The 10,083-nt window shown below is 50.3% G+C and overlaps 1 non-coding gene across 1 annotated transcript; it reads left to right on the top strand.

The window, feature by feature from the left end:
- Positions 1-348: 348 nt before the first annotated feature.
- On the top strand, positions 349-455 carry LOC118631336. The gene has a single exon (XR_004959807.1). It is a non-coding gene; the product is annotated as a U6 spliceosomal RNA (small nuclear RNA).
- Positions 456-10,083: the final 9,628 nt, after the last annotated feature.

The following is a 10,083-nucleotide window of genomic DNA, read 5'->3' as shown; positions in this document are numbered from 1 at the left end:
GTCACCCAACACCCTCGTCCTGGGAGCTGTCACAATGACTGTTGGTCATTGACAGACTTGCACAAAGTGGGCACTATTACATCATAAACACTTGTCAGTGTCACTCTTAATAATGCTCCTGCAGCGCGACCAATGTGGCTCAGTTGGTTGAGCATCGTCCTGTGCGCCGAAAGGTTGCCGGTTCGATTTCCAATCAGGGCATATACCTGGGTTGCAGGTTTGATCCCTAGTTGGGGGGTATACCAATCGATGTTTCTCTCTCACGTCGATGTTTCTCCTTCTCTCTCTCTCTCACTCTCCCTTCCTCTCTCAAGCACATCCTCGGGTGAGGATTAAAAATTATTATTAGTGCTCGCTTCGGCAGCACATATACTAAAATTGGAACGATACAGAGAAGATTAGCATGGCCCCTGCGCAAGGATGACACGCAAATTCGTGAAGCGTTCCATATTTTTAAAAAACAAGTGCTGGCGAGGGTGTGGAGAAAAGGGGACTCTAGTACACTGCTGGTGGGAATGCAAACTGGTGCAGCCACTGTGGAAAACAATATGGTGTTTCCTCGAAAAATTAAAAATTGAACTGCCATTTGACCCAGTGATCCCACTGCTGGGAATATACCCTAAGAAGCCTGAAACACCAATCAGGAAGAATATATGTAACCCCATGTTCATAGCAGCACTATTTACAATAGCTAAGATCTGGAAACAGCCCAAGTGTCCACCAGTAGACGAATGGATAAAAAAGCTGTGGTACATATACACAATGGAGTACTATGCAGCTGTAAGAAAGAAAGATCTCTTATCCTTTGAGACGACATGGAGGGACCTGGAAAGTATTATCCTAAGTGAAAGAAGCCAAGCAGAAAAAGACAAATACCACATGATCTCACTTATATACGGAATATAATGAACATAACAGTCTGAGGAATACAGTAGACCCAGACACATGGAAGTAGGGCACAGACTGACATCCCTCAGAAGAGGGGGTGGGAGAGGTGGGGGGGGGGTGGGAAGAGATAAACCACAGAACTTATATGCATGTATGCATGACCAATGGACATGGACAACTAAGCCGGGGACGGGGCGGAGGTGGGGTGGGGTGGGGGGTGCCAATGGGGTAAAAAGGTAAAATATCTGTAACAAAAAAATAAATAAATAATTCATTAATAAAAAAAAAATTATTATTATTATTGCAATGCTCCTACATAATCACCATCTACTTAACCATTCCCCTCGTGCTGGCCTTCAGGTTTTCAATATTTCAGCCTTATTGACAATGCCGTAGAGAGTATACGGTGCGTGAGCTGCGCGAGAACACTTACCCATCTTGTTCTTGTCTTCATCTGCAAGACATATCTCAGCGGTTGGCATATAGTTCATCTCAAGTAAATGTCTGCTGAGTGAATGAATGACTTAAGGTTAGACATGATTGTCAGGGACCATCAGTCCAGTATGGAAGTCTCTTAGCAGGTGTTCCAGAAACACCTGTTGTTGGACGTATTAACATCTGCTGACCACCTGCTCTGTGCTACATGGCCAACACCAGGCCTGCATCTTGACTGTCGTTACACTGTGTAATCCACATTACTTTCAGAGCTAAGTCTTATCAGCCTCATTTTACCAGTAAGGAAATAGACATAAGTAAGTCGTATGTGCAGTCACACGGGTGACTGGAGCCACCGCTACACGTCTAGCCCAGGTCTCCATGACTCCCGGTCCCCGTCCTTGGGCAGCACCAGGCTGAAGCCCTCGGTGTACGCTGAGCCACGGGGCACAGCCCCAAAGTCACCGGATTGGGGCGAGCCTCTGACAGAACCCACAGGGACACACGTCCCTAGGGCTCTGCTTTCTCCTCCCCTCCCGAGCCTCCACTGAATCCTGCCTTCCTTTCTCCTGGGATCGCACATGCCTGGCGTGGTGGCTGTTTGCTTCCTCCGGGCCCAGGCTCTGCCTTTGTGCAGGTCCCTGGTGGGCCCTCAGCCTTCGATACAGTTCCTGATCCCAGGACAACTGAGACCACACCTGGTGTGACTGTGCTGTGGGAATAGCTATGAGGGTGCAAACCGACGGGGGCCGTTTGATTCCAAGCTTTGCAGGTGGAAGTTTTGCTCTCCAATTTGGATTTGAATGGGTGGGGGTCGGGGTGGGAGGTCGGGGTCGGGGTGGGAGGTCGGGGTCTGGCCGTTCCTTGACATTCACAGAAGATGAGGTGAAGACGAAAATCACCTTTTCTCCACTCGATCTGCGTCTCAAAGACAGAGAGGTCCTCTCGACCGGTTTCTCCTCAGCCAGAGGTCTTCTAGCAGAATTGGCTCAGTCTGGTGGCACCTGAAGCAGGCGTCAGAGACTTCTGTGAATTCAGACGCACCCTGGTGGGCCTGCCAGTGCCATTTCTCACGTGTTATTTCACAGCCATGATGTCCTTGTCGCACGACGCCATCGGCAGGAATAGAGAAGGTGTTCCTCCCTCCAGGAATGTCCTTCGCTCACCTGTCTGGGGCTGCCCCACTCATTTCTCTTGCAGGACCCAGGGCCAAGGTTTTTCCTTCTCTGAAGACTTCTCCAACAAAACTCCCCAAAAGTAGTCACAGCACCCCCTTTGCCGCACGCTGTGAACTCACTGTACCCAACACACTGTTCTGAAAACATGGACTTATTATGTCTGTCTTTGTCTTTGGACAAAGGCCATAGCTCATACATGGCTGGGTCAGCAGAGCCTGTGTGGAACCTTCCACAGAGAAGGTGTTCTGGGAGCACTGAATGAACAAGGGGAGGGAACAGGTCGACGTCCTAGGAAGGAGGCGCACTGTCTTCGTGCACACTTATTTATGTACCCAGAATTCAGTGCTGTCCTGAGACACGGAGTCCTTGAAGGGAGCACAAGCTCCCATTTCTCCTACCATGCAGGAATCTTACTTTCAGCATTCTAGAAAAAAAAAAAATAGTTGTTCAATATCGCCCCTGGGTCTCCCCAGTGCTGGGAAGCAGGCAGAATTATGCATTAATCCTAACTTCCTATAGGCACTCTGACTTCTGCATCACCCAGGGCCCTGAGAATCGGGAAGATGGAGCAGCAGTTACAAGAGCAATCACGCTGCGCCCATGGCGATGATCGTTATAGCAGCTAATATTTATTTTAATTTTTTTTCTTTATTGATTTTGGAGAGCGAGGAAGTGAGAGGGAGAGAGATAGAAACATCAATGAGAAAGAACATCAATTGGCCACCTCCTGAACGCCCCCACTGGGGATTTGGCCCACAACCAGGGCATGTGCCCTGACCAGGAATCAAACCGGCGACCTCTTGGCGCCTGGGTCGACGCTCCACCACTGAGCCACACCGGCCGGGCGCAGCTAACATTTATTGAGCACCCACGTGTCATGCACAGTTCTTGGTCCTCAGTTCACTTATTCCTCGTTTTATCCTCATGTCAACTCTATGGAGTAGTATGATTATTATCTTCCTTTTATAGGCAGAAAGTTTGAGTCTCAAAGTGGTCAAATAACTTGCCCAAGGCCACACAGCTTGTAAATTGAAGAGCTGGGGTCAGAACCGGGCGATCTGGCTCTAGAACCCACACCCTGGCCACCAGGTGCTGCTGCCGGTATCCATGAATGGATACGTTTATGATGCACAGCATACCAAGTATGATGCTTCTCTTTTCCATGTGCTGTCTCTCCACACCGGGGACAAGCCTGTGACATAGACACGCAAATGCCCCTATCTGACAAGTGAAGCAGCCCTCCAGCCCTTCCACGGGGGATGGGCCACGCGTCCCACAACCTGACTAGGACCGTGCCAGGATGCTGCCTCACACACGAGACACTGTGGCTCATGAAATGCTTCTTCCTCGCTACGCAGAAATGGGGTTTCTACAAATTCATTTTGAACCTAAAATGTCCAGGAAATCTTTTTTCTGCCCTGGGCCTCAGTTCCCCACCTGTAAAATGCAGAGCTCAGACCAGACACCTGAGATCGTCTCCTCCTCCGGCACAGGGTTCTGTTTCCTCCTGCGGTCTATGGAAGAAACGGGGAGGGAAGGAGAGGGAGGGAAGGGTGCAGAGGGAGAGAGTGGGGTGGGCCCACTTACAGGAGGAGTCATTTGGCAGCAAAAGCCTTGGATTTTAGGAATGGGCAGAGAAGAAGAACCTAGAAAGAGCAGTAAAAGGAAAAATAAGAGACAGATCTCAGAATCTGGTGATATCCCAAGCTTCGGTTCTCTACCCCAGCAGGTAAAATTTTAAAAAAAGAAAACTGTACAGAACACCCCTTCCCAGACATCAAAGAGCAGACTGGCCTGGCTGAACTTCCAGGCAGTGGGGGCAGCTGGTGGCTGGCAGGTGTCTGAGCACTTCCCAGGTGAGCAATCCCCCTGCAAGCCTCCAGTCCCCCTGCCAGCCTCCCGCTCAAGCTCAGAGCAGCCTCAGAGAAGTCGCACCAGGTGGGAGGAGGTGGGTGTGCCCACTGACACCCGGGCTCGCTGAGCTTGACCCTGCACTTGAAGAGCAGATGGGGCCGGCTGCTCTCTGACAAATGTCTCACCTGTCGTGTGGGGGCCGGTGCCCAGCCTTCCACGGCCCTGACAACACTGAGGAAGCCTCTCTTCGTGAACACTCGCGATCTGAGCCTGCTCCACGGCTGGACTCAGTCCCGAGAGTCATTCGATACACACGGTCCCAGCACCCGTGTGCCGTGGGCCCCGTGGGGTGCCAGGGCTGTGAGGCACATGCCACGGGGCCCCTGCTTAGGGCAAACTGAAGGAGAAACAAGGGACAGCCGGCCCCTCCTGGGGACCTGTGAGGAGAGCCCTGCCCCTCTCCCTTAGGGAACCCTGAGGGGGCAAGATGCAGGGACCCCCCTTCCCTGGGCCAGCCTGGCCAGCGGTGATCTGCCCATGTTCCACGGCATCTTCCACTCGGTGACCCTGAATGCTGCAGGTCAGGGCCCAGCCCGCCGGGCAGTGTTAGGAAGCCCGACGCCAGCCACAGGGCCCGGCCGCGCCCCCAAGCCGACCGCAGCCATAAGGCTGAGACTTGAACCTCCATCAGCCCACTCTAGTGTCTGCTTCTCAGTTGGCCCCAACCCAGAGAGAAACCAGGGGTGTGAGCATCCCCATTCGAACCCCACTGCCACTATTTACCACCAGGAAGAACATCGGCTGTGCCTCCACTTACCCACCCCAAACCCCAGCTCGCTCCCCAGGAAGCGCTCAGGCCGAGAATGCCAATCAGGAGAGGGGACCCCAATGAATGACACACCACCCACCCTAAAAGGCGAGGGCTCCAAGTCACCTTTCAGGGCCTCAGTATGCGCATCTGTATAAGGAGCTTAAGAACAGCCAGTTCAACAAAACGCCTAGCAAATCGTGTGGAGAATATGCCCATCCTTGGAGGGAGTGAGGCCCGGCCCGGCCCAGACCCTCTGCTGTGGACCCTGGAGGCCTGAAAGCCATGTCATGGGCCCATCCACATCCAGAGACTAATGTATGGCCTGGCACACAGTGGGTACGGTCACGCTGGTGACAGGGACGAGTAGTGGGTGGACTTGGTTCCATTTATAAAACCGGGTTTCACGGTGGCCACGCCCCCCGGACACCTTTCAGCCACGCACACGAGGCCAGTGAGACCCTTTAGAATTCAGCAAGTGCCAGGTTCCAGTGGTAGGTTGATGTATGAAGCCGGGGCCTTCATTTCCCGTTCAGAAAAGCTGATGCGGAGCATCTCAGGGGCGAGCGAAGAGAAGCTAACCCGGGCTTTTCCACAACCAGAAGACAGTTCCTGCGCCCGGAGAGCATATGAGCAGGGCCCAGGTGAGCTCATCTGGGGAGGCTGCTCAGCCAGGGGAGGAAACACAGCCAGAGGACGGGGCGGCGGGGAGCCCCGCTCTCAGAATCAGCAATTGTCTGTGGCCCTGTTCCCGCACACATGTGGCAGGCAGAGATAAATTATTAGCAATCAACAATGAAACTTCAACTTTCTAATGAACTTGGTGGAGTGCGCCTTCTATTTTTAACTGGCCCAATTTCTCCGTCTAGTCACATGATGCCTGTTGTCTTGGCTGAGAATTATGAGAGAGAGAGAGAGAGAGAGAGAGGAGAGAGAAATTGGGCCATATTTTTTTTTCAAGTTCAGAGAAGTGATCCACTCTCTAGTTAACTGTATACGTTCTCTTTCGTTTCAAATTTAAGTAACTTTAGAAGAAAACAATGACTTTGACATCCTCGGTACTCTATTTAAAGGAACTAAGAGCTAGGAAATGACCTTATTGGGGTCATATATAATGTTCTGAAATAAATAATAACTTGCTTTGGAGAATATGTCCATGTTCTAGGTTCATTTAACAGTAGGAGTTTCAGGAACTATTGTGGTTTAGAGGTGAGGTGGGTTCATTTCAGTGTCTGACAGGTCATGTACTAGTCCCCCTGCACTGGGCAGCACGTGGGGCCCTGGAGGAAGCAGGGCCTCAGCTCCAGATGAAAGTGGGCTGTCAGTGAGCGTTAGCTCGGGGACCCCCACCGCACAGACGTGCCCTGTCATATTATGTCATGCTTTCGTCTCTACGTATGACCATTTCCAGGCGAATGTCAATGTCTTAAAGACAATGTGTAGCCCAGCCCATGTGGCTCAGTGGTTGAGCATCGACCCATGCACCAAGAGGTCACCAGTTCGATTCCTGGTCAGGACACATGCCCAGGTTGTGGGCCTGATCCCCAGTGGGAGGCATGCAGGAGGCAGCCAGTCTACGTTCTCTCTCATCGATGTCTCTAACTCTCTCTCCCTCTCCCTTCCTCTCTCTCTGAAATCACTAAAGAAAAAAAAAAGACAATATGTAACTCATATCTCACAATCCCTGAGCGAAAGGGAGGAGACTGTTGCTTCTCATCTCTTAGATATGAAAGAAAGAGGCTCCTTAAAATGCATTGATTTGGTCAAATCAGCTAAGCCACTCAGGACACAGAATTACCCAAGTTCAAGGTGTCCTAAGAGTCTGAAGTCTGAATGCCCTCGTTGGAAAGCTGGGTTTCTGTTAAGTAACTGTACTTTGGCGTGTCAATCAACTCCTAATTCCTGATCTACTATGTTTAAGCCCATGATTCTCAAAGCGTGTGCTGAAGAACCCAGACGCCCACAGAAACCATATGAGAACACTGAAGAGTGTTTTGTATTGTGGAGCAATACCTGACATCCATCAGACCCTGAGCTCGGGGTGGTTCAGTGTTTCAACATTAGATTGAGCTACATTCTTTTCAATGACATCATATCCTTGCAAAGCTGGGTTTCAGGTGATTTTAGTGATAACAAGCATGCGCTGTGTGAAAATCAATGTGGAACAGGAAATGAAGAGGTGGTGTCAATCAGATCCCAACATCTAAGAGGCTTTTCACTACCCAACAGGCTCTGTTAGTTGTAGTCATTTAAGAATGAAATTAAAATAGCACCTTTTCTTTTATGAGTATTATTATTTCAAATGGCTACTAATTTGTTAAGAGAAAAAGAATTATCTCTTGGGGATATAACAACCAAATTGACAGAACTTTAGGTATTTCTTTTGGCCGAGGGGCAACATGAACCAAAATCACTTGGGGAACCTGTTTTAAGCCTACAACCCTATCAGGTGGTCTTTCAGCTTCTTACTTATAAAGCTGTATTACAATACAATAATAATAATAGAAATATTGTGACAGATTGTATTTCCCCCCAAATGCCACAGCAATATTTCTAGTCCCACATATTTTTCTAGAATCTTGCCTCTCATCAAAAGATTGAGTTTAGTCTCCTTTCTCTTTGAACATGAGTCAGGCTGAGTGATGCTTCTGACAAATGCTATGGGCTACAAGGTGCAGAAGTGATGCTGTGTGACTCTCAGGACCCAGTAAAAAGGTGGTGTAACTTCAGCCTGTCTCTTTCTTGGGATGCTCACCCTTGGAGCCCGACCACCATGCTGTGAGGAAGCCCAAGCGCCCACATGGAGCAGTCCACATGGAGAGGAACTGAGACCTGCCAGCCAACAGCCTGCACCAGCTACCGGCCCCAGATATCATGTAGCAAAAACATATCATTGCTCTGTGTCATGTCAGAATTCCTGACCCAGAGACTCGGAAATCATAATAGATGGTGAATTTAAGCCTCTGAATTGTGGGGTGTTTTATGTTACGGTATTAGATCATCAGAGCACGTATGGTGGATACTTTTGAGATGCTTACCCGGCCCAGGAACTGCCAGGAACTCTCTCCACATAAACCCACCCCGTCCACACATCTTGCCTGTACAAGGTAACCCCACCCCGCTGGCCATAGGTGCTTGGACTGGAACAGGTCATAATAACCTGACCAAATTGGGCCAAAACAGGTCTCATCTCAAGAATTTGGAATGGACAGAAAAAACAGAGGGAGCTGGATGGGTCTCCTGCTGTGACGGGGCTCTGGGACATGTAAAGTCAGGAGCTGTGGGGTAGCTCTCTTCTACGCCATGCAGCCTGGCAAACAGAATACGAGAAAGAAACAGACATGCAGGGGAAAGCAGGGGGAAAGGAAAGAAAGTGTTGCCTGGGTCTCGGGGGGACTCACAGTCCTGGATTCCAGCCCTACCTGAGGCTCCGGAGAGCGAGCGCCAAGCCACTTCGTTCAGATCATTTCCCCTGTTTTCCTTAAGTTTGCTCAAGTTGGTTTCTGCAGCTTAAGGGTATTTTGCACATCTACCCAGCACTTCACAGCCCACTGAGCCTCTTTACATGCAGGACCTCACATGATCCTAACCAAAACTCTGTAAGATGTGTGCTACTATCTTCGTTATAGAGAAGAAGAAAGGAAAGTCCAGAAAAAGTGATGTAACAGGTTTCCAGGCAGAAGCAGAGATTAAACTAGAGCTAGAGCTAGAACCAGAGCTAGAGCTAGAACCAGAGCTAGAGCTAGAACCAGAGCTAGAGCTAGAGCTGGAGCTAGAACTAGAACTAGAATTGGAGCTAGATCCAGGACTAGAGCTAGAACTAGATTGAACTATAGCTAGAACTAGAACCAGAACTGGAGCTAGAACTAGAACTAGAGCTAGAACCAGAGCTAGAGCTAGAATTGAGCTAGAGCTACAAGGCGTCCTGTGTCTCCAGATGCTAAGCTCTGTTTAGGAAACATTTATTCCTCCTTCTCTGTCGGAGTGGAGTGGTGGCCCCAGAAATCAACTATGTGTCCACAGACTACCTGCTGCTGGGTAGGACTCAGATGTTGGTCACTTGGGCCAGTCCTGAAGAGACCAGACCTCATCCAGGGAGACGAGGGTGCAGAGCCAGCTCAGCACCCAGGAGAAATATGCCCAGTCGGCACTGTGGGTACTCCAGGCACGAGACTCCTTGGGCTTGAGGTGGCCAGAGAAGCTCCCAAAGGAGATGGAGCTGGAAGTTGAGAAGGTTTGGACAAGCAGGACGTGAAGGAGACGGTGCTCCACCAATTGCTATTTTCTTTCAAAGGTCTTCTCCTCGGATTCTTTGGGAATAAAGAGTCTGAACTTTTCAATTCTGAAGCCTCACCATTTCCCTTGAGGAAGTGCACTGAGGAAAATGTCTCGTCCAGCCACCAGCCACGCGTGAATCCCCCTGGAGGATCCCAGGAAGGCACAGCCCTCCTGCCTTTGAACAAAGATGGCTGCGGGGTGGCAGAAAGAGCAGGAGCACAGAATGACCTGGGTTCAAATCCTAGTTCTGCCATACATTTGCTTTGGTTCCCACGTGTCGCTTAACGTTTCTAAACCACAGTTTCCTCGTCTCTCACCTTCAATCAAGATGTTATAGAAGGTAGAGGAAGGGCCTCACATACGGCCGGAGACACAGGAGATGCCTAATAAAGTCCAGTATTTAAGTAATCTCATCTGGTACCCATCCGATCCATGTCCAGTTCTAACCGTTAGAAACATTTTCTTCTCTGTGGATGAGCTGGATCCTGCCTGCCCAGAGTGCCTCCCCTCGACCCAGCCTTTCCCTCCAGAGCTCAGAGAAGAGGGACAGCCCCGCGGCCCCCAACAGCCCCGCAGACACCAATGCTTCCCGCCTGCAGCCGCAGCCGGTCCCTCTCCTGCTCCCCACAGTGACATTTCTGA

This window comes from Molossus molossus, unplaced genomic scaffold (assembly GCF_014108415.1).
Source record: "Molossus molossus isolate mMolMol1 unplaced genomic scaffold, mMolMol1.p scaffold_m16_p_15, whole genome shotgun sequence".
Classification (NCBI taxonomy): Eukaryota; Metazoa; Chordata; class Mammalia; order Chiroptera; family Molossidae; genus Molossus; species Molossus molossus.
Note: the sequence above shows the minus strand (reverse complement) of the source record. Positions and strands in the feature narration are given on the sequence as shown.